Source organism: Alligator mississippiensis, chromosome 10, assembly GCF_030867095.1.
Source record: "Alligator mississippiensis isolate rAllMis1 chromosome 10, rAllMis1, whole genome shotgun sequence".
In the NCBI taxonomy this organism is placed as follows: domain Eukaryota; kingdom Metazoa; phylum Chordata; order Crocodylia; family Alligatoridae; genus Alligator; species Alligator mississippiensis.
This window is the reverse complement of record NC_081833.1, coordinates 56,646,150-56,671,206: the sequence shown is the minus strand read 5'-3', so window position 1 is coordinate 56,671,206 and position 25,057 is coordinate 56,646,150. Positions and strand designations below refer to the sequence as shown.

At 43.3% G+C, this 25,057-nt stretch overlaps 1 long non-coding RNA gene across 1 annotated transcript in view; it reads right to left on the bottom strand.

Annotated features, from left to right (window-relative positions):
• LOC132243602 (uncharacterized) overlaps window positions 1–20,203 on the bottom strand; it is a 166,307-nt gene extending 146,104 nt beyond the window's left edge. The window contains exon 1 of the long non-coding RNA XR_009455281.1: window positions 20,062–20,203. This is a non-coding gene — a long non-coding RNA (uncharacterized LOC132243602). The remainder of the gene's footprint in view (window positions 1–20,061) is intronic.
• Window positions 20,204–25,057: the final 4,854 nt, after the last annotated feature.

Here is a 25,057-nt window from a genome sequence, read left to right as displayed (position 1 = left end):
TTTGGGGCCAGCAGGACACACCTTGACAGTTTGAAGCAGGCCACCATAAGGAGTACATCTTCTAGGTGATAAGTACCCAGATGGCAGAGCAGGGGCACCAGAAGACTTGAGAGCAGTGCTGCCCAAAGGCTGACTGTGCAGTCACAGCCCACTGGCCGCTGGTTCAAGGGTGCAGGTGGCTCTGCTGCAGTGCTCGTACAAGAGCCCATGAGGCCTTGTGGTCCCCATCTGGGTGTCGCAAGTGTGTAGCCAAAGGGCTGCAGGTCCAAGGGGTGGATGCTGCTGCAGGTGGCAGCAGGTCACAGTCAGAGAACAACCTCACTGCTAGTCTGCTGCAGTGGGTAGAGGGTGTGCGGGCTGCTCTAGGTTAGGGCTGCTTCAGCAGTCCAGTTGGTGCAGGGGGCTAGTGTCCACAGACACTAACTGGCTGGGCTTCAGAAGCTCCTGAGGGCAAGTAGCCCTGAGCTGCTCGCCAGGCAGCTTTTCATACTGCTGGGGCCTCTAGCTCCCCCTGGCAGAAGGTGCAGGAGGAGCTGGGCAGGGTTTGCCCCAAGTAGCACAATTCATCCCACACCAAATTGCATGTTCAGGCATGTGTGCTGAGGCACAAATCTCCGGTACAAATTTGTACTACTGCTATTTGAGATGCTGCAAGCGCACATGCCTGCATGTGTAGCCATGCCTATATAGTGCAAAAGTGCAGTGAGCCCCAATTTCAGATGGGGTTTTTGAGTGCTGTAATGCAAATGAATGGCAATGGGAATTCTACAACAATTCCCTTATTCAGTTAAGGCATGAGATGGAGTTGTACTAGAAACACTCCTTTAGAGTAAGGCTTTTAAAATGTAGTGCTCTGCAAGACCTTCTGCAAACTTTGCCCTAGCACTGACAAACTGAAAACTGAACTTAAAAACTGAATAAAATGGACAACTCTGAGCCTCACCCTAGCCTCACAAATGGGCAGAGACAATCTAATAGAACTTTATTTGCAATATCAGAAGAATAGGAGAATATGATACTAATTTAATAACCTGAAAAGAGCTGCACTACTAAAAGACTGGACCGATTCCTCAATATTAAACAGAACATTTAATCTGTAAGTGATGGGATAGTATTTCAGCCCCATTCAAAGTGTTATCTAGCTAAGACTTTTGCTCATTATAATAGGAAGAGAAATCAAGTCACTTTTGGCTGAATCTCAGGCAATAAGGCAAAATGCCATCAGTAGAAATTATGGCAGAATAAAGAGTGCAAAATTCTGATCCTTGGAAGACACTATTATTTTCTTTATGTGTTACTTGGTTCTGTAATGGTTCCCATTAATGACAGGCAGGGTACCAAACAGAACAAGGCAGATGCATAGAGCATGATTTTTCTACAACCCAGACCTGAAATACATTATGCCGGAAACGTTAGAGTTTAGAATAGTCTGGCAGATTGTTTCAACTTCCTCATTCACTGTCCTCTTTTATTTATTTCCTACTTATTTCTCCCTTTAGTATGCCTCAGAAAAGCTAGAGGCTATAAATCTATTTAATCTAAAGAGACTGAGGCAGCAGTTGTCATTAGACATGTCAAACATGGTAAAGGAGAATGCTGCCAATATGCTTAATGCGCTGCTCCAAATGAATGTGGTGAATGGCAAGGATGAGCAAGGAAAGTGAACAGAAACCAAAGAGCTTGGGTTTATCAGCTAGGATAATTTAGGTGAGAAACACCTGAAATGAGACTAAGATAAATTTAAAAGTTTGGAAAAAAGAAAAAAGCTACATTTTTAACAAGGTAATGCAACAGAGAAAGGCAATGTCCCCAACATCACCAGAAGAATGTTAAAATTTACAAAGAAACTGAAATCATTATAATTTGCTTGTTTATTTGATCTTAGAACAGGCTAATTGCAGTGCAACAGGGGAAGTTGCTTGTATGAGCCTGAGGGCAGAATGTGGCAGGCTAAAAGTTTCCAAAGCTTCAAATTTTTGTGTCAGTCATCCTGTGCAGAACTGGATATAACACGAAATATCTCAATGGTACAAGTCTGGGGAAAAGTCTAGATAGGACTGCTTTAGTCTACTTCTCAGCCACACTGTTCCCTTCCCACCCAGTGCTCTGTGTTTTCAGTCTATGGAGAGTTATTTTCCCAGGCTTTAGTCTCAAAGAGGTATTGACCAGGCAATATTTCCAGAGTTGCAGTAACATGCCAGGATGAGCATGACTTTGTGTTCGTTATTTACCTTGAGATGAAAGTAACTGGTAGAGTTATCCCCTTGATTTTATTAGGGCTATATGAGGAAACTCAAGATCAAGCTAAGGACAGATATTTTTCAGGAGAAAAGGTATGGGCCAAAATTCTTTGCTAGTGTAGTGTCTTTGATGTTAAGTTGAGAATATGCAGCACATTTACATTGCTAAAGTTACACTGGTGTCTGGAGTGGATAGAAAATAGACTCTCCTGTGGCAATTGCTTATAGTAGGTGCCAGGAGGGTTGGTAATAGCCTGTTTATATTGAGAAAAATTCCATGTCCTTGAGTTTTTACATCATTATAAAAACATTTTTCTTGATTATCTTTGCACATTGAAGAAATACAGCCACCTGATAACCCCACAGCTATGATTTCTCACTTCCTCTGCCTGCTAGATACACTAATATACTTGCATAGCTACTTATATTTTCTTGGACCCAAAAATATTCAGATGGCTGTGGATTCAACACACAGAGCAGCTTTGCAATAGTCTACTGATGTCATACTTTTTTCATATCAAGTTTGACTTGGTGATCACCTGTTACTCTTTCCTAGAGTCCTTCTAACTCAGACTTCTACTTTCAACATCTAATTATATAACTTTGGAAAGAATTCATTTTTTTCCCATGACCTCTAACTGATTTCTATGATGTAAACTACAATCATTTTACTTGACAACACTAAATGATAGAGCAATTTAATAATTTGAGCTCTTCAGACTTCTAGGCCAGGGGCAGCCATTACACATACACTAGTTTAAGTGATCTTAAACTGGTTTAAACCTGTAACAGAACAGACATTCAGTGTACATAAACCAGTTTGAAAATGGCTGAAACCAGTTTGAGATAAACCTGGTTGAATGTAGTATCAGATTTAACTGATTTGGCTCAAACTGGTTTATGCACAGTCTATCCCAAAACCTTTGCTGGTTTGAGTTAAATCAGAGACCCCCAGCATCCCAGCATGATCTCTGGGTGGGGGTCTCTCCTCCAGCCCAGCCAGGCTGGCCCACCCCACTGCTCCGCAGCCAGAGCAGGGACTGGCAAGGATGGGGGTCTGGCCAGAGAGAGGTTTAATTCCTCCTTGCTGTGCCACTGGCAGGGACCCAAGCTGAGTCTGCCTGCACACCCCCACCTCACTGCTGCAGCACCGGGCACCATGGCCACTGAGGCAGAGGGGGGCAGGGAGCAGAGTTTGTTTCCTTTCTACCCCACTGGCAGCTGGGTGGCTCCCGGGTCCTGGGTCCCTGTCTGTGGCACAGGGAGGGCCAGTTCAGCCTGGGTTGGCCACACGCCCCTCAGCACAGCTTCCCTGCAGGTGAGGACTGGCTCTAGTGCCCCCTGCACCTGGCCCGAGCAAATACAGGCATCTGCTTGCATGTTTGTCCGGTTACAAACCGGTTCAGCCTAGGCAGATTAGACTAACCTGCAAAGGTTGAATCTGTTCAGACTCCGGCTTTTTGAACGTCTGTCCCTAGCCCAAGTAATCTCAGCCATATTTGGATTGAAGTCCCTGGCTCACCAAGCAGGTTTTATCAGACATTTGTACAAAAGACTGGCAAACTGTTCTGAACAGAATTAAGGTTTGCCAGAACCACAGCCCAAACTGTAGACTTAAATGAAATCCTTACCTTTGCTGATACTCATTTTGAGTGGTTAGAAAATCTTGGAATCTCTATTTAGAAGGGGCAGGTGAAATCCTTCACGGTCTTAAGCAACTGGGCCCTGATCCAGCAAGTCACTTCACTGGAACTCTACAAATATTTCAATACATATTTAACTGCCTTGCTGAAGTGTCCGTGTAGTTCTGGTGCTCATGGAACTGGAAAATATTGGGTGATGGCATTACTATACCCGAGGTACTCATTATCATTGTGGAGTCCTGGGCTCTTGAAGACTGCTCCCGTTCTGCAGGAAAGGTGTACCTTGGTGGAGATTTTGTGTTATTTGATTGGCCTTCCTTATAGGACAGGACAATTTTTAAAGGTACAGGGCTGTCCATAGAAATTGTTAATAAAAATAGCTTGGGATAAACTGTAGAATACAATCCTCACCCAGGAAAACCCTGGGAAGTTCAAGATATGAATAGGCAAGTGCACCAAAGCCTTGCAAGACAGGGTGGCCTAGCTTGGGTCCATGTTGATACATAGGTAATGATTCAGAGCCTTCATGTAGCATCTGCCATTTCTAATTTGGTTGCCTACATTTGCCTATTTTAAACGGTTTGTTGCCCCCATCTTTTGGTTTGCGTTTCTCCATAGAACATTTCTGTTTGCAGGTCACACGTTCCATTTCATTTGATAATAGGGTTGCCAACTCTGACTGAAGCTATTCTGAGAGGGGTTTTTTGTCTAAAATATCCTATTAAAAATCTATTAAAATCTTCCGGATTGCTTTCAGCAGTCACTGGGAGATCGATTCCGATTCCGGTAGACTCCCAGCCAATCCAGAAGGGTTTGCAACCCTATTTGATAACAACCGGTAGCATAATTTGCAGGGTGGGGCAAGAGATGCCGATCCCTGCACACAAATTCAGAGGGGGCACCAGAACAGCAGCTCCCAGGGAGACTGCTGTTGCCGCTGCCACTGCCACAGCCACAGCAGCTCATGCTCAGCCCATGCCACTGACACCACTGCAGCAGTCCCTGAACAAGGAGGTAAGTGCTTCCTGCAACCCTCCCTCCATTCCCCTCCCCACCCCTCAGGGTGCCAAAATGTTGTTACGTCTTTAATAACCGCTGACTGCTCTGATTAGGTACACTTTAGTGATTCAGACTTTCATCCTGCCCTTCTCCACACCATTTCACCTTGTCCAATCTTATTTTAATTTTTATTCCACTTCTCCCAAGCCATTTCTATTTCTTTCCTTCTATTACATTTGCAGTTTTGAACTGCTAACATGGCTGTCCTCTGCTTTCTCATCACTAATGAAAACAAAATCAGTGACTAATGTTCATATATGCTACTTTCTTTTTAGTTTATTTTATTCCAGGAGCAGTTATTTAAATTCCCATTGCAGCCTTCAGAAATTGTGCCAACCAACACAGGAGCACTGGTACCTAAAAGAGTACTATTTATGCATAATTAAAAAAATACAAAACAAAAGATGAATATTTAAATTAAAAGTGCAACATGTAATTTAAAACTGCCTGTGGGCAGCAATAACTTACAGCCTAGCAATATGTTGCATGCTGTTGTTTGCTGTAATACAAGGTGCTCATCTTCTAAGATTCCCTATTATAGCACTATGCTGAATAAACTGAGCTTACTGAACTAGACCCTAGCTCCTAGCTCCCATTTATATTAAAACCTAGTCTGCATAATTTCTTTCAGGTAGCTTTGATTAATAGAAATTTCCTACAAAAAAAAAGCTTCTTTAGGTCTTACTCAGTTTAGCAATTTCTTTCCTTCAGGAATTAAGCACTGTGTTTTATAACAGCCATTTACTATTGGCCTAAATCAGGAGATTCAAGCTCACTTGTGTCCCCTGATTGACTTCATATCACAGCGTTCTTCATGGGCCAGATCAGCGAGGAACAGCATGAGGGTTTAACTCAACTGTTGGTCACGCCTCCCTGGCTTCTAGCCTCCAGCCACCACCCCATGTCCTGAACGTGGCTATGTAGCTGGAGATTCAACTCAAGCCCCACACTCACTCACCCTTCCCCAGATTCCCAGCTTCTCTGTGAGGACATGTTTGACACACCTGACCTAATGATTAACGCATCAAGCTTTCTTCCCTAAAAGGTTAAAAAAAGAACCTGAATACTTTTTTAAAAGCTTTCTTTCTGTTCTCTCCAAGCTTAAAAATAAAAGAAATGTCAGGTCTGACCTGGAGTGACTTATTTGAGGGACTTAGGTGAAATGTCAGATTTGTGGTGGGACCTCTTTTACCTCTTAGGTAAAGGGATATTAAATGAACCTCCAAAATCAATTGTGAGAACTGGCACTAGAGCATTCTAATGTTCTTTTCCTAAATCCAACAGCTTGTTCTGCCACTGCAAAAGTTTGCACTTCCAGGTACACTTGTCATGGTAATGAACAAACACAACCCTTCCCTATATTTCCAACAATGGCTGTAGAAGGCTCCTGTCATTAATGCTTAAGGAGCAGGCAGAGGCAGATCACTGCAGAAGAAAGCCGAGGATCTGACAGCATTTCCTACTACAGAAACGCAAGGCCCCGCAGGGTTAGAAGAACAAGACTAAGCTGTGAGTTTGAACTGTAATCTCCCACATGGCAATTCATTACAAAGCTGATAGCCTGACTCTCAGGACAAGCTCAGGTCTCATTTGTCACACCCCTGCTATTCTGTCTGTTGGCTTTTACTGAGCAGAAACTACCAATTCTGTTGAATTGTGCAATGGTTGTGTGACGTGCCCAAATGGAAACTAAAATGAGGCAAATAACGAATAAGCTTCCAATTCAGTTTGGCTTCAAAGTTATGTCTTCTGAGCAGAAAGGTTTCAGAGGTGAAGTTACATACTTTCCTGGCCTGCTTTGTTTGTTTCCCCATAGGGTCCTTCCAAGCAAATGCAGTGGACTTCATCCTGATCTCCAAGTCAATGGTATAAAATAAGTGATCTTAATTCAGCAGGGCTATTTTGTATTTCCAGTGGTGTAAAATATACCCTTGTTATTTTTATGTTTCAATAGATGGTGAAAGCCTGGGGAGGGCCCTCTGTTTTCTCTTTCATGAGACATGTCTTCCTTAAAATTTCAATACTTTCACTAAGACGATTCTTTTTTAAAGTACAAAGGAATGAACCACAACATTTCCAGTGCAGTTCTGCTTGGCAGGTGTACTGTACATTGATTGCCTTGCTTGAGATTCCTACAACTGATCTTGATGGAGTTAGATTGGTGTGCAGTGCATCAATCCATTCTCATTAGGTATAACTCTGCAATATAAAACTTACTAATGGAAACCATGAGGACCTTCTAGAAGGAATGTTAGGCAGTTGAAGACAACAGCCAGGGCATTAGACACTACCCATGCACTTTTCCTAAATCCACAGTCAGCATGTTCTCCCACTGCAAGAGTTGGCACTTCCAGGAACACATCCAGATGCAGAACTCAGGTAGTAGGAGAAAACACTGGCCAGAAATACTGGTTTTTAAAAGAGTAATATATTTTGCTTTCCTTTTAGTTATAATGGACACATTTACATGTCGCTGTGCTTTAGTACTTCTTTTGGAAGTACTAAAGCATGGTGCAGTAACTGCCTGTACTGTGAGGTACGGGCAGCGTACACTTAGACTTCCCCACTACATTGCCGTAGCGGCATGCTATAACCAGGGAGCATTCTGCTATGGCAATGTAGCTAGTGATCATGTATAGACCTATGTAATTGTTACACCGCCATAGTGTGCTGTATGGTGATATAGCGCATCGTTACATTGCCATAAGTTGACTTGTAGACGTACCCAATAATACCTAACTTGCGCGGGATACCTGATTTCCACATGAGGAATCCTTTCTGACTTAGGAAATGCACAGAAGTAACAAAAAAGTTGCCTTTTCAATATTCATATTAAAATGTATCAGTGTGATTCATAACACATTTTAATAATTGTGTTCTACTTATTTTATTTTATAGCAAGTAGAAGAGTGGGGTTATAGTAGAGATGAACCTGGCCTATCTGGTCATAAGGTGAACCAATATAGCACTTGTTTTAACAAATTTTCATTTATGGATGCAAATTGTGCATGTGCACACAATTCTGTCATTACTTGTAGTGAAAGTCATTTATTGTGAAAGTCAAATAAAATACACTGCTGATGTTACTTCTATAGAGATATGATAGTGGAGTAGTTAAAGTGTCCTGCTATGGATCTACAGCTGTGACTCTGAACCTTGCTCTGTATTTATGCTGAAGACTAATCTAAACAAACCAGCTATAAATGGGTACCGGTCATTCATGATGGGAAATCAGAGTCAGCTAGATATGTTAGCCCTATCCTTTGCATACCACTAGCACTAGAAACTGGTGTTTCTTAATCACACTAGCCTGATAGGCATTCTAAGCTCAGGCAGACCATAAATCACTACTTCTTTGCATTTTCCCCCTGCATTGATAGCATGTTCACTGGTGTTCTTAAGCATGCTGAAGTTGAAAAATGGGTCAGTTTGCTTTTTGGGTACCCAAAAAATACAGACTTGCATTTTAGAGTGAAATCATTTATGACATTTTATAACGATAATAAGGTACAGCTCAAACTCTTGTTCCCTCTCAAGGGAGCTAAGAAACTCTATGCTCTCAGAAAACGTATTGGGAACATCTTCCAAACCGGGTGGAAGCTAGCACAGAAATTAAAGAAAAAAATCATCATATTTCCTTAAACAAGTCCATAGTTAAGTCAGAATGGAGGTCCTGCTCTGCACTATTTTACAGTAGTAATAACATGAAATTAGCTTTTCCTTAAATTCAGTGCTGACTTTTCCCCTGTTCAAGTGTTCTCCCCTGCATTTTCGGTGAGTTTAGTACTCATAATACATACAACGGCAGTTTAGAGCCTGTTTGGTCCTCCTCTCACTCTTCTCAGGACAATAAAGATATTACAACAAATTCTTTGAAACATTAACATTTTTTTCCATAAATCTTTTAGAACTCAGCTTGAGATTTCTGTCAATTGAAAAGTTGACAAGTAGGACTGAGATTGTAACACAGTTTGTTTTTTTGTAGCAGTCAGTTTTTAAATAGTGTCCTATACTATACCATTCTTATTTCTTATACTGCTCTCCTTTCCCCACCTGCCCCACCTACCTGTATAACACCTATTGTCTGCCATAGCTTTTAATCCCCACTGCCATGCATTTGCATTTCCACAAACCTGCATTCTACATATTGGCTTCTGTTCCATTCAAGAAAACACAAGACACCAGCAAACTCTCCCTATGCCGGAGAAGAGTGTTTGTGCCCAAAAGCTTGCAAAGAACAATTTTTCCAACTATTGAGTTGGTCTAATAAAATATATTACATTGACCCAAAGAACCTTGTCTCCTTTTAACCAGGCACTTGTCTGCAGATAAAGCCTCCACTCACATGTATGGACACATTTATAACAGCAAGGGGCAGGGAATGTTATAGCAGCAACAAAACAAGGAGAAAATGTCTTGCTGCTGTTACTCAAGGTTCACCTTTCAAATCATTGGCTTGGCATGGAGTTGGCTGCAAGTTGTTTCTTCCACAGTTCCAAAATAGCCTGTGCTTGACATTTTTGTGAATACTGCAAACGTACTCTGCCTAAGAAATAATATTTTTCTGCTATTTCTCATTATTCCAATTATAGAACTATCAAACAAACAGAAAAAGTACATCTGTGGAATTTATTAACACTGCTACAGCAACTTTCTCCTGCCCAAGGCTTAAATTTGATTTGCCAAAATAGAAAGGCAGCAAAGACAGTCCCTCAGAAATAGAGTCATGTCAGCGGTCTTTATATGGATTGGAAAAGACAAGAAAAGAAAAGAAGTCTGTTTGTCCAAAGATTTCAAGGGAAACTCAACAGCCTTCCATAAAATGCATCCTTAGCTGATATAAAGTATCCACTGAAGATCTGTCATGTACAAGTCTCTCCTTAATGTGGGAAAAGTGGAGAATTTGCATAGCTTTCTCACCTCTCAGCTTGCCATACTGCCAACCAAGATTATAAAATGGCTGCAAGGAGGGACTAAATTTTCTATCATCTCTTATCACAACCTCAAAGAGAGGTCATCTGGGAACCCCAGTAGCCTTGTCCCTCATTAACAAGAAGAGAATTCCAACTAAGCTTCCCCAAGAAAATTTGCTCTCAGATCCTAAAACCTAAAAAGTCAGCAACAGCATTTTATCCAAAATGCTAAACAATTACCCTTATATCGCATCTCTCCCCCCCACCCTCCCCCCACCCCCAAGTGATCTGGAACCTGACAAATAACACAGGAAAAACCTGCAACAGGACAGCAATTGCCAGTTCCAGCCATCCAGCTCTGACTCAGAGCTCAAATAGAACAATCCAGAATAATATATTTTCCAAACTAATAAACTCTGGGCAGCTTATTTGCTTTCTGCTATACATTTTCAAGTCTTCTTCTGCAACCAGGAAAATTAAAATCAATATTGTCATGAAATCACCTGGACTGCAGGACCTCAGGCATCATGAAAAACATCAGATATCACAAAATTTGGAAATACTAGATATGTAGGCCAGCACAGTTTTCTCCATAAGTCTTAGGGAGCTGGTATTCCCTATAAAATGTTAATATATATCATTTTAAAAACTTACAAGAGTAAATATTAAGGTTGCACATTCACTTATTAAACTCAAGTTTGTAAAGTAATAATAATTTGGGCAAGCTGCACATATTCTGTATTTTTTATCCCTGTTTTTCTTTTTAAATATGTATTTTTATGTGATAAAATTATACCATAAAGCTTCAAAGAGATGGAGAATTCACTACTATTTTCACAGTTCGTTAGGTAGTTTGTTTCATTAGGTTAGCACATTTATTGTTAACCTTTTTGCTGTATTTCTAAGATAATTTTGTCCCTTTTCAGTGTGCCCACTACTGTGGAGACTGTATCCCCAAGAATATTTTGTACAGAGAGTTTCAAGACAGCTCTAGAAAGTGGGTTTGCTCTTTCTGGCAGTATCATGATATGTGCAAAAATTACATGAAGTCATTCAGCATCAATGTAGAAAGCTGGGAGGAGTGCTTAATCCTGTCCAATCTGGAGGGAAGATCGGGCACTAGATCCAGCTCAGCATGAAGTGGCTTTGATCCAGAGGATGGAAGCAAAGTGAGAAAGAAGGAAGCAGCGTGCTGTAAACCTGGACTCCAATTCAGACAGCTCATGGATCTGTGAAACTTGTAACAAACTATGCCACTCAAATTGGGCAGAGGAACTGTGGAAATATCAAGGAGGCAATTTGTTTCATTTTGAGAACAGATAATAAGAGTGGGACTATCAAAACTGTCATGGACTTCACTAGGAGCAGAGACAATATGGAGTGCTTTTGAAAATCTTATTACAAACTTTGGTCATTTGCTTTAAGCATAATTAAGTGCTGCATCTCTGGAAACTCAGACTAACTAGTTCACCTCTAAAACAACATACAACTGAATTGAATTTTTAACATGGACCAAGCAAATAGGCATATGTGTAACTTCACACACAAAAACAATCTCATTGAAGTCAATTTGATTTTTCCATTGACCAAGATTGGAACCTTAAGCTAATAATGAGGAGGCCAGACTCATCAAAAATGTCTCCATGGCTTAGAAAAAGTGACTTTGTTCTTTGGGCCAGATCTTCAAAGGGGCTTTGGCAAGACAACGCTCAGTATTGCCAGGCCCAGTGTTCAGATGCCAGCTCCTAAAGTGGAATTGACAAACGTGAAGCAGATGCTTAAGTTCTGTACTTATCTCTTGGATGGACAGCACATTTACATCAAAGAAATCACAGCTTTTACGTCATCATAAAAACAAAAAACAAAAGCACACAGGCCTATACTGATGTCATTTACTCAAATCTGAGTAGGAAAAATAAGGTGCAAAAATATTCTACTGTAGGTGGCACATGGCACTTTATTTTACAGTAGCTGTTTCCTCAAGGCAAACAAGCTGTTACCTGATCCCCCACTACTTAGTATCAAGTCAGAATAATAGCAACCTACTGCCACCCTACCTATTGTGTGTAGTTACCCCAGAATAGATGTTCATCTGTTTGTTTGGGATCCCACTGTAATGTGTCACAAGTCCAGTTGTTAGGAGCCTGGGAACAGGATTCATAAAAGGCAACATGACGAGTAGGGAGATAACTAAGCTGGCCAGTGGGAACCACTGGAAAATAATACTGCCTGAAATTCTGCCTCTCCTACACTTGGATGCTTATCTGAGACTGGGAATAAGCATTGGAAACCACTTCTGGGAATTAGGTGCCTAAATTGTCATTTTGGCTACTAGGTGCTAAATCGTTTTCTTTTAAAACGCAGGGAAGTGGAGCCACCCACATGTTACATATCCTAGAGATGAAAGACCTGTGTTCAGTTCCCACCTCAGCCTAATGGGTTCAACTCCCAAGGGAAAGCTCTAACAACCAAGCTAGAGCCAGATGTCTCCTCGCCTCTTGTTGAATCTGACTTTTTAATGGCAAGTGCCTAAGCAGGCTTTAGAAGGACCAAAGCCAAGAACTCTAGCTCTTCTGAAAATTTTATTCACTGACTATTTATGAGATCTCCTACTTTTCTCTATCTCTCCCACTGTAATACAACAAAAAAACTACATTAAGATTCAGACAAAAGATATGGGTGCCCAATAGTTAAGTATGTCGTTAATAAATATTCATAAAATAGTAAGTCAACAATGTATATAACCAACTACCTATCGTAGGATCATCAGGTAAGGACCTTCATAAATCATGCAGGCATCTTGCTACAGCTGTTCAATAGTCATGAAAGCAAAATAGTGCTCAAAGAACAGTTAATTCATTCTTACTAGGTCTGTGCGAAGCAGTTAGTATTTGCTTTGGATTCAGATTCAGCTGATTTGGGGGAGAGCGATTCGATTTGGTGATTCAAATGACTGTCCCGGATTGTTTTGAACAAATATGATTCAGAGATTCAGCTGCTGCCGGATCTCCAAATCTCCGAAACACCCAAGCCCATCCCCTACCTGCTCTCCCAGCCTGGCAGTGGCTGCCCCACCCACTGCACTTCCCAGCACTTTGGAAAGAAAAAAAAGCCCCAACTCACTGGGTGCTACCCCACTTTGCATGGGGCACTCTGCATGAGCCCCCCGGCCCCCTCCCCCACTGTCCCAGCCCTACACATGGCTGCCCCACCTGCCCCAGCTCTGTCCCTTCATGGAAAAAAAATGAGAAAACCCCCTAGACTCACCATTCCTGCCAGCGGGGCCCCATCCCCACTGCCCTGTGCCACATGGGGGGCTCTGCACAAGCCCTGCAAAGCCCCAAGGCCACCGAGCCGCAGCAACCGAGGCTGAGTATGCTCTGAATTGAATCAGCATCCAAAGCTTCACACAGCCCTAATTCTTACAGTACTAGGATCACAAAGTATTATTTTCAGTAGTAGTGCTAATGTTTCAGTGCTAGTAGTTAGGGCTCCGAGAAATTTCAGAAGGTGTTTCATTTTGAAGCTGTTTCAATGTATTTCAAGCTTGAAACAGTGAAATCAAAACAAAATGAAAGGCTTCAAAACAGCTTAGAAACAAAACGAGGGCATTATACACATTTTGAAATGTTTTGAGTTTTGAAGCCGGGCTCGCTTGAAGCTAAGCAGAAACTAAGGAGAGAGAGGGAGGGAGGGAGGGAGGGGGAAGGACTGCGCTGCTATTGACATCTAGCTCTGGGTTCAATTCCCCAGCTCTCTGGTCACTTCCTCCAGCTCTCTGAGCAGCTCTTCTTGGGTGGCATGGACCCCCAATCTGCACGCGGGGTTTCAGCAGGCTGCTGCTGCAGGCTGGGGCCAGCAGCAGCCACTTTGCAGCTTGCATCAAGCACCAGGAAGACTGTGGTGCTTCTGCTGCATGATGCAGGATGACAGCAGGTTGCCGCTGCCATCTGGGAATGGCGGTGGCTCTGGGCTATTTCCCCAGCCAGCCACAGCAGCCTGCTGAAACTCCGCGTGCAGCTCTGGGGGCTGCGCCCCCCAGGAAGAGCTGGGGGAATGATCAGATAGCTGGGGAAATGAACTGGGAATTCTGGCTGACAGGTGGAGCCACCCCAGCTCCCTGGCAGTGCACAATGCCCTGCCAAGCTGTGCTGCACCCACAGAAAGGTGTAGGTGCCACGCAGATGCCAGGCAGGGGGGTGATCCCCACTCCCCTCACTGCCCCGTGCTATGTGGGGGGGCTGTGCCACAAGCCCTCAGAGGCCCCAATCACCACTGCCAGAGCCAGTTAGTTTTTGGTGGTTTTTTAAAGCTCTGTACTCTTCAGCTGCAGAGCATATGGATGGCAGCATGCTGCCTCTGCCAGCTGGGGCCAGCACTAGCACCAGCACCTGAGTCTGCCTAGCACAGCCTATGCCAAGTGCCAGGAAGAACCCAGTGCTGGCATTGGCCCCAGCTGGCAGCGGCAGCCTGCTGTCATCCTACACACCGATCTGGGGGCCCACGCCCTCTGCAAGGGCTGTGGGGCTGTGCCAGACTCCTCGCATGGGGGTACAGGCCCCCAGATCTGTGTGTGGGATGATGGCATGCTGCCACAAGTGATACTAGTTTTGCTTTGAGCAGTTTGAGGTGCAGTTCCACAAAAACCGCTGCACCTATCTCCTTGAGACTTGGCAGGCTTTATGCCCTCAGAAGGGGCTACCATCCAAATCAGGCAAGAAATGAGAAAGTTATAAGCATTTTCGTGATTCCCCATTATTGCTCATTAGGTGCACCTTGCATTCTAAGAATGAGTTAATATCAGAGCTTGTACCAAGCCTCGCTGCGTTAAAAAAGGCACCTGATGTAAATCAGCCGAACTCTACTGACTTTAATGGTGGTACAATGACCTTCAGCAAATGAAGATGAGGATAGATATGTATTGCATTTCTCGGGTAACCAAGACAAGTATTTGAGCATAAACAAGCAGCATGAAACAGTACTATGTTTTATTTAATAATGAGTTTTCATTTCTCGTGTCTCAAAGAGATTACCAAGAGGAGGTAGAATGTACGTGCAGCAACTGATGAATTAAAAAAAGGAAACATTTTTCGTTGTTGTGTCAAATATTCAGCCATACTGAAACTGTTTCCAAATACTTCCTTTGTTACCACCTGCCCTAGGAAACATATCAATCAGAAATAGGAATATTCCTATAGTCATTGCTGTCAAGATCCTGTTTTAGTGAAAGAAATAGAGCTGTATAACCATACCTAAAATAAGCAAACAAATTACAGCTGAGTGGTTTAAGCTGTTTGTGACCTTTAGCTTATGCATTATCATAAATAACAAAAACAATAATGTCCTACATGATTAATTAAAACTACACTGTCCAGAGTGAAAGAAAAGCAACAACATACTATAGTCTATTTAATGGGCTGATGGCTCAGAATTGTAATGACTCTATAAAACATTGAGTTTGGAAAGTGAGAGAAAAGATTTATCACAGGAGACATTTTAGATCATTAGTAAAAGTTAATAATTTAAGGGCCCTATTTCCTAAGGCAAAGCCTATTTGTTTACTTTTCATGCATTTTGTTTTTACAAATTAGCAAGAACATCCAACAATATCACCTGAACATCCTCACAATATCTTACCAGCAAGCTGCTGTAATAAATGACATTTAACTCCCTGGGGTCCCAATACAGCAAGCATTTAAGCAGTGTCTTAAGTCCATAAGGACAGATCCTCAGGTGATTTAAACTGCCATAATAATGATAGCTGCCACAAATGAGACTTATGTGAGTGATTAAATGCACTGCTGAACTGGAAGCTGAAAGAAACATTTCAATACTTGGTTTCTTTTATATGACATTGTGCTGAAATAGAAATAAGTGTTTATTTAGGGGCTTTCCTGATATTTGTATTTGCATGTATTATGAATGTTCAATAAATTTATGTATAACCTTCACTAAGTAATTTTTCTGTTATTTATGATATCAGAGCTCTGACATGATGTTCCAGCTCTAAGACTATTCAGTCTGAGGTAACATTACACTCCCTAAAACTTAATTACCATTCCCTGTGGTTACGCAGTCATTTAGTTGGTGATCTCATTATGTAGCCAAAGCCATTAGGATAACATCAAACTTGTTTCAGGAAAGCACATTAGTTAATTATAAAGTAATCTAAAACAAACCAAAAGGAGAATCTATTTGATTTATTCTAATTGTTTATGGATCCTATAAATTCGCTAGTTTGCAAATGTGGTTTGAGGGAGCTGGTAAGGCCACGACTTCTCTTGATCTGAGGCATAGGATTAACGTGCTTTTGGTATTTTCCTTTTAAACAATTTTCATATACTAGGGAGGCTGACTTGCAGCTTCAGGTTACATGAACAGGTCTAGTTCCTACGCTAGATTTTGGCCTCATTGGGCACGTTCAAACGAGCGTGTATGTGCGTTTCCCTGGGGACAAATAGCAGCAGCACATAGTTGTGCCTCTGCTACTTGTCCCTGGGGAATGCCCCTGCACACACCCTCTGGCACATGGCAAACTGCCCTGGGTGGGGTGGGGTGGGGTGGGGTGGGGTGGGAGAGGCTGGGGCCAGAACCTGTGTTGGCCCCAGCAGCCTTACCTAAGATCCTGGGGGCCTCCTGGGGCTCCAGCAGTGGCAATCTGGGTGGGCAGAGCCTGGCTGGCAGTCAGGCACGAGCCCACTGGTATCAATAGGAGTTTGGCAACTGCTTTTAATACTCCATGAGAGATGGTGAAAGATGGCAATTATTATTGCATATTACATTTCAGTATTTGGTCCTGTAGGAATAATTGCATTAATTAGGGTTGCAGAATCAGGCCTTTTCCTGTATTTGATATGTTGTACTTGCATCCTACTCTATTTGTTTCTCTCATCTCCTTTTTATATGCTGCTGACTTTTAAGACAGAGTGCAAATGGTATTCGGAGCTAGGTGCAAAATGACTGCGGCTGCTGTAATTTTTTTTTTTTTTTACTATTTATATTGAACTACTGTAAGGTCACAAATGGGTGCAGTCCCATTATTCCAGGCACCGTACAAACACTCAGTTCTTCCCTATAGGGCTCTATATGCATGCAATATATCTTTTTAAAAAGGGATTCTCTTTTTTTTCTGTGTTTGCACAGCAGAACCCTGGGTTCCCAAGCAATAGCTCAATTCAAACAAAAACTTCCAGGGACCCCTGCAATTATTGTGTGTGGCTTGCTCCTAGGATCCCATCCTTCCTTGTTAATATGAATGATCACCCATTGCAATAACAGACCACTGCTGATTGCTTTTTAGCCAGTTAAAGCTCACCAGGAAGCAAAAGGCATTTATTTCTTAGCTGCATTTCCCATGCAACATGAAATCTGTCTTTCCTTACTTACAATTTTTCATTATACTCATCAGAAAGCTTATTCTTAGTGTAGACCAGGACCAGCATACCTAAAGAGATACTGTAGACAATGCAATATTTACATTATCAAGTCAGGTAGCACATGCATTCACACTCTAGTGCATTATGTATGTTGCTAGTGAATAGTTTTATGCTCTAACACTCAGTTTCTGTAGGCAAACATATTAGTTTAGGCACTGAGCTAAACCAAAGTAAGCTCCAGTATGCCCCCACCTGCATCTACCAAGAAATATTCTGTAATATTTTTCTCACAAAAGTACTTTCTTTAGAAAGAGCAGTCAATTGTTTGCCATGCCCTTCCTGTCCTTCCTAATGATCCTGCCCCAGCTAAGGCACATAGGCAGCTTGCAGACATTAAAAAAACCCCAAACCCAAAAGGTCTCTTTATTTAAACACAGCATGCTCCTGCACCAAGCCCAGTGCATGCCCAAAAGATGCATTGTGTTAATTGGACCTGGCTTGCCCAATGTCTGTATAGATTAGGCATTTTAGTGGGGCTTTTTTGTTTTGTTTTTTTAAATCTAATAGTGGATTGAATCAGCTTTAGATAAAAGTGCCAAAAAGCCCTTCTGAAGCACCCAATCTATACAGATGCTGCAAAACTGGGTCGAAGTAACATGCTGCTTTTTCTGGTAAAGCATGTTTTGTTTTGTTTTGGGGGGGGGTTTTAATGTCTGAAAGCAGCTATAAAGCCCTAGCTAAGCAGATTTTGCAAAAACCCCTAAAATTCTTTAAAACCTATTAGTTTTGTAATAACTAAAGAATACTTTGGCCACAGATTGGAAGCTGAGTCAAATGAAATGCCACTTCCATTGCTGAGCCAGTCTTCAGTCCATTAAAATCTATTGAAGAATTCTCACAGGCTTCAATGGAAGCAGAACTAGGCCCCTTCCTGCTTCAAGTTAAATCACAGTCCTCCAGCATCCCAAAATGCTTTCCAGCCCTGGGTTGGACTGTCTACTCCTGCAGAGAAGGTTTTTTGGGGGGGATGGGGGGGAAGGCAGGGACTGCCCCCATGGCAAGCCCTGGCTAGGGTCTAGGGCCAGGGAGAGGAGTTAAACCCACCTTCCTCCAAGTACAGAGCAGCCCTGTTGCTAAACTTACTGAAACTTACAACTGGCTGCAACTGTGGACTACAAAACCTAGAGGCACCTGGAAGCAGGAAGAGGAAGTGATAAGCAACCCTGAAGAGTGTGATTTTGGACTGCAAAATCCCAGAGACCTTGGGGGCAGCAGGAAGAGGAAGAAAACACACAGCCTATGCTGGCTACATGTCAGGAAGCCATACTTTGCCACCCCCTAGCTTCTGGTTTAAGCCACTGCAGGCATGTGGCTGCATTTCCTGAATCAAAGGTAAATGTCTGTCCAGTTGTTTTTCAGTTTAATCTCCAAAATTTAAACTAACCTGCAAAGACTGAATCAATTCAGCCTCGTGCTTTTTTTACTGTGCTTAGCCAAGATGTACAACAATTTTCATCATGAAGGCACTAAAATCTGATCCATGGGATTAGAAAATAATTTACAGAATTATAACATAATCAGGGAGGGTTATACTCCATGTTAGTAAGGTACTAGATACAGTGGGATGAGTAATTCAAATACCTGTACTTGGGAAGCTACTTTATAATTCTAGCTGTAATAAGTACTTGCCCAAGACAATTCATTCTTGCTTCTCCCTCTTTTACCCTTGTACTTCATGTTTTCATGTCTAGGAAGCAGAGCTATTGCTTACATAATTAGAATGTATTGGAATGTAAATCTAATGAGTGTAACAGCAGGTGGAACCAGGGGGCAGCCTGCAGAGCTGTAATGACTGTTAATTTGGACAGCACCTCTCGGAAACCTCCAGGGGTTGCGAGGCAGGGAAAAAAGAAGAGGAAGGAATAAGGAGAAGAGAAATTAGTGTGCACATGGAACCTGGTCAGTAGGTCTGTGTGAAACGACTAGTATTCATTTCAGATTCAGCCGATTCGGGGGACAGTGATTTGATTTGGTGATTCGAATCACTGTCCTGAATTCATTCGGCCAAATCTGATTTGGATATTCAGCTGCTGCCAGATCCCTGAATTGTACAGGCCCCATCCCCTGCCCACTCTCCCAGCCCTGACAATGGCTGCCTTGCCTGCCCCAGCTCCCAGTACTTTGAAAAAAAAGCCCCAACTCACCAGCTGCTGCCAGGCAACAGGGTGATCCCTGCTTCCCCCCACTGCCCCATGCTGCATGGGGGGCTCTGCATGAGCCCCCCAACCTCCCCCTGCTGCCCCAGCCCCCCTCATGACTGCCCCACCTGCCCCAGCTCTGGCTCTTTAAGAAAAAAAAAACAAACCCCCAGGCTCACCAGTTCCTGACGGGTGAGGGTGGCAATCCCTGCTGCCCCCCACTGCCCAGTGCTGCATGGAGGGCTCTGCACATGCCCCCTAAAGCCCCGAGGCTGCTGCATGAGCTGGCAAGTTCAGTGGGGTTTTTCTTTTTTTTTTTCCTTAAAGAGCCAGAGCTGGGGTGGGTGGGGCAGCAATGGGGGGGCTGGGACACCAGGGGCGAGGTTGGGGGCTCATGCAGAGCCTCCCATACAGTGCAGGGCAGTGGTGGGCAGTGGGGATAGCCCCCCCACCCAGCAGCACCTGGTGAGTAGGGGCTTACCACCAGGAGCTGGGGTGGGCAGGGCAGCCATGGGGGAGTGGGTGGGGGTCGGGGGGACTGGGGGAGCAGGTGGGGGGATTGGGCCTGGCAGGGGGCCCCCCATGTTCCCCTCCCCCCTCCTCCAGCACCCCCTCCCCCGCCCCCTACTTACCAACTCCAAGTCCGGGTCCAGATCCCTGCTGCAGTGGGCAGGGATTGCCCAAATCAGCGAAGCTTTCCCAATCAGGATTTTAGAGGAAAGGTGGGCATTAGCTGCCAATCAGTTTTTGAGTGTGGGCTGGTGAGCTGGAACCCAGAGCCTAAAAAAGAATATTAAGGGCACATTTTTACTAGCTATTTGAGAACATTTATGTACCCAAATAATTCTGAAATGCATTCAGATATCTTTGTGCTCCATTATTTATACATGTAGGTCTATTGCTGTATGGCTTGTACACCTATGTTTCAGCGACTGCAAAGCTAGCTTAAACCTAAAAGGAAAATGCAGCTTGTTCATAAATGTGGGGGTTCCAGACACAGCTGAATTGGCAGTGACCCACTTCAGGAAGTAGGGAACTAATAGGGAATGGTCTGTATCCCTTCTATACCCTTCAGAGGGAAGAACAGGGTTAGAAAGAGAGGTATAGGTGGGGCCAGTGCATTGACAGGTAAGTTCATCTACCAAATTCATTCTCCCCAAGAGGAACAAGGATTGAGAAACTGAGGAGTGCCTCCACAAGGAGGAGTGTCTTCTTCCTCACTGTTATGGAGTGCTGTCACCACTTTTGTGCAGAGCTGGGTTTTTGACCAGGATTTGGACCTACTAGTAATGGATTAAAGTTCCAAGTATCTTCAACCTCTTCTTCCATTTAGTGTACAATCCTCAGGGCAGGCTTTGTGTAGCCTGTTTTGAGCCAGATAGTGCTATCTTTAGTAGCTACTATGAATTTCTTTGGAGCACGTTAGTTTTTCTCCCCCCACATTTTAGTTGCTAGAAGCTTCTGCTTCTGGTGGGAGATAAAGTTCACTCTAATCCCTCAGCCCTTACAGCATTTTGGAGAGGTTCCATTTCCCCTTGAGTTTTTACAGAAGTACAAATATATTATTATGCACAGACATTGCTATTCATTGATCAGCATTGATTTAGCAGGTATGAAACAAACTTGGCACAACTTAATATCTCTGTGGGAGACAAAGGTCATCATTTTAATTATGCTCCTCATTATTTACTATGATTAAATGGATTTGTTAGTGGTGCCAAAGCTTATGTTGTTTAATACAACTAATTAAGTAAGCAAGAGAATATTCTAACCATCAAACACATCACCTCAAAGTCCTCTGTTGTTTTGAATTGCACTTAGTTGCTGCCACAACAGATTGTAAGATACTCAGAGAAGAAGGTGGGCTACAGCACCAGGTGGCATGCAAGATGCCTGTCTACAGAAGGAAACACATGGGATATCGCGGGATGACAGGACAACTAGAGGCATGTGCTGCAAACTAGCAGGTGATGCTTTTTTGTCTTCACTGAGTAAAACCTCTTTGGCACAAGATGCTACATTATACTGAACCTACAGCCAAAGACACATCACATTTTAGTCATTTTAGGGCGCAGACAGAAGAAACAATTGTCATCTGATCTGGCCACAGAAAGTGGTCTATAGCTGTGTCCAAACACAAGTGCACAGCTGTATACTGCTTCAAAAATGGTTGATCGGGTAAAAATCTGAAATCTCACTGCATGGGGGGTCAGATGAAGATGTTTCAAAACATAGTGTCTTCTGTAACTTCTGTCTCTGCTTCCTCCCAGCCTTGAGCTGTTTTCAAAATGGGAGGGAGGAAACGGAGTGGAGGGAGTTTGGTCTGGGGTTTTATCAGCCCCGACTGGAGGGTAGGGCAGATGTATCAGAACCCCCCCCCCCCCTTTCTTCCCCCCCACCGGTCCAAGGTGGGGTGCTCCAGTTCACCTACCCCACTCTTCAATGCCAACAGAGGAACCCCTAGAATGAGTTCCCTCTCCTCCCTCCCATTCTGAAAACAGCATGGCCTGGCAGGGAGGAGGGGCCATTGGTAGGGGAAACTGGCTTCAGGCCTGCAGCCAGCAGCTTGGTTTCCTTCCTCCCCTGGAATCAACAGTGAACTTCTGTTTGGTCCACAGGACCACTGTACCTCAGAATATTTTCTGGAAAGTGTTCCAAGTTACAGAGGGGAGCTACACTTCTGTCTGTGCCTTCTGAGATGTATGTTACCTTTTGATTTGAAATGTAAAAGGAAGCAAATTATAGAAGAAGTTTCTCCAAACCCATAGATAGGGCAAACCAGTCATTCTAGTGCCTTTTTCTATATGCCTCCAGCACCCCTTACACTCTTTAGGAATGCCCCATTTGGCAAATGGGGGACTGAGATACAGAGATATTAGGGCTCAGATCTTGGATGGTATTTAGGTTCTTAACTGTCACTGAATTCAAATACAGTCCTAGTATCTAAGTATGTGAACTGGAGATTAATGACAATTTATGAGGGTAGGGAAAATTGGCACCTCTAATAATCTTGTTATTTCATTATTATAGCTTATCTTACTTTCTCATAATTCAGCTCAACAAAAGTTAGGGACCTAAAAAAGCTGTCAGGGTATGGGCCTAAGCAACTCCACCAAGGACACACAGGAAATCTGTGGTAGAACAGGGAACTAAACACAGGTCTTCAGCATCCTTAGCTTTGAAGTTCCTTAACCACTGAATCCTACCTCGTGACCTTAAGATGCCACAGAACTGTCTCTGTAGGGCTGAAACTTTCTAACTTTAGGTAACATGAGTGAGTGTGTGAAAGAAGAGCTAGGTGCAGCTGCTCTTTGTGGCATGAAAAAGATGCAGATTTATGTAACACATTCTTCCCCATGTCAGCCCCACCTCTTCTTGCAAGGCAAATATCAGTAGAGTTTTGGCAGGGATTAGCTATCACTGAATTTGCTATTTTCTCAAGGATCTCAAAATGTTCTGGAATCACTAGTTAAGGTAGCAAGATACATTTCTGTCCTAAATGTCTTACCTATTTAACATCTAAGAGTCAACACTGTCACATATGCAGTTTTTAGGTGTCAACAGCATGTGACAACATTCAGTTTTTCCTCATGGAATGGCCAGAATTGCCTGTGCACACCTCCCCGTGCCTCAGCAGGCCCCTACATCAGATCCTAAGAAGCAATTCAACAGTGCCCCAAAAGCATCTAAATCCACTTACGCTCAGTTAAGATTTTGTTTCACCATAGATGCATAGTACTATGTAACCCCTCAAATTGTAGTGGACTAAAACCCACAACTGTTACCCAGTAGCTACAAGACGGGGCAGACCTGGGTTCTAGGCTCACCTTTCTGTGACAGGGTTTGAACCTTGCCCTCTCCTATCCCAGGAAAGTAGTTAACCACCAGGCTACAGGCCTTTTGTGGCTGAGAAAGCTGTCTTTATGAGATTAGGCTTTGGGTAGTCAAGAGGGAAAGTATCATGAAACTAGAAGAACAAGCAAACAGAAGCCTCACTCTCCAGTTCAGGGAAATGGATGGCTCTCTAGTGAAGGGGTGAGGTGGAGGGTAGAGTGGAGAAAGGGGATTGAGCTCTGGTTTTCAATGTTATTTTTCTTTTTTAATTAAAAGATCTTTAGGAAAACTGCACAAATGACATTGGAGGCAAAAAGTAAGCTTCTACATTTGTTTGAAACTCTCTCCCTATTGAACTGGAATAGATGTCCAGCCTGCACGATTTGGAAAGCCTTTAAATGCCAGTCCTCATTGTGGTACTACCTCATACAGAGAAAGCCTCTTGAAAGACATGACCGAGCATCCCTAACAGGAAGAAATTTATGCCTGCGTTTGAACAGAGGAAAAGAAAGCCCTCATATGTACATTACTCTGCATTCTCCAGCCCTCTGCCACTAGCCCACCCTGCCTCATGGACCATGGCCTGGAACTCTCCACTATCAAATCTCTCCTGAAATCAATCACACTTCTCCTGAACAGCTCTTGCTGCTTATCCTGCATACATAGAGGCCTGACAAGGGTGGATTGGTGATCCATTTGTTTGTAGATCACTCTGTGCACTTGCAGACTCAAATCTCCTTTCACTTGTATTAATGCAAATACACTGCCAGATCCTGTCCCATTATGAGGATGCAATCCAGAACAGTGCCATGGGTTACAACTACATGACTCCACTCAACTGGGCCATAGGAGCTGTGGGTGGCACAAACCCCATGAGGTTGAGGGGGGTCCTAGAAGTCTTGTCCCTTATGTCTGGGTAAGATTTCTAATGACTAGATTATAGGAGGAGGGCTTCCTCGCAGATATCTATCTGTTTAGGTCAGAGGTTCTGCTGAGACATGCATATCTTATTTGGTCAGGGGGAAATAGCAGTCTAAGCAGATGAAGGCACATTAGCACAAGTTAAATTCTGTACTGGAATGAACAGGTGACTGAGGATCTGGCTGTGGAGATGTCTAAGTGCTGCCCATTGAAATGAATGGCTGAACTGCATGAATAGAATTCACCTCCAGGTACATTTTAACCCCACTGAAAGCATAGGAGAAATACACATGTACATAGATGAAGCAGAACACCTTGCTGATTCTAGTTAGGACACTGCCAGTAGTTGCACATTAGATACCTACTGGGTAAAACAGAATTCAGCAGTTAGGAAGTCTTTGGAGCAGAAAACATCTGCCTTGCTGCCAGCCAGACTTTAGTTACATGGCAAGTCTCTACTTCTTGTAGAGAAGACTCCACTCATAAAGTTTCAAGTCACTAAAGAATTCATGATTTAGCTAAGTGTACCCAGCAGTATCTTGTTACCCATCTTTAGGCCTGTGTGAAGTGGCTAATATTTGCTTTAGATTTGGATTCATCCATTTTGAGGGACAGTGATTCGATTCGCTGATTCGAGTCACCGACCCAAATTGATTCAGCTGATCTGATTCTTAGATTCAGCTGCTGCCAACGTGGCTGAATCTCCAAATCAAAGAGGCCCCATCCCCCACCCACTTTCCCAGCCATGTCAATGGCTGCCCCTGCCTAGCCCCAGTGTTCTGACTCTTTAAAAAAAGCAACAAAAAAAAGCCCCACACTCAGCAGCTCTGCCAGGGTGAGGGGGACGGGACAATCCCCACTGTCCCCTACTGC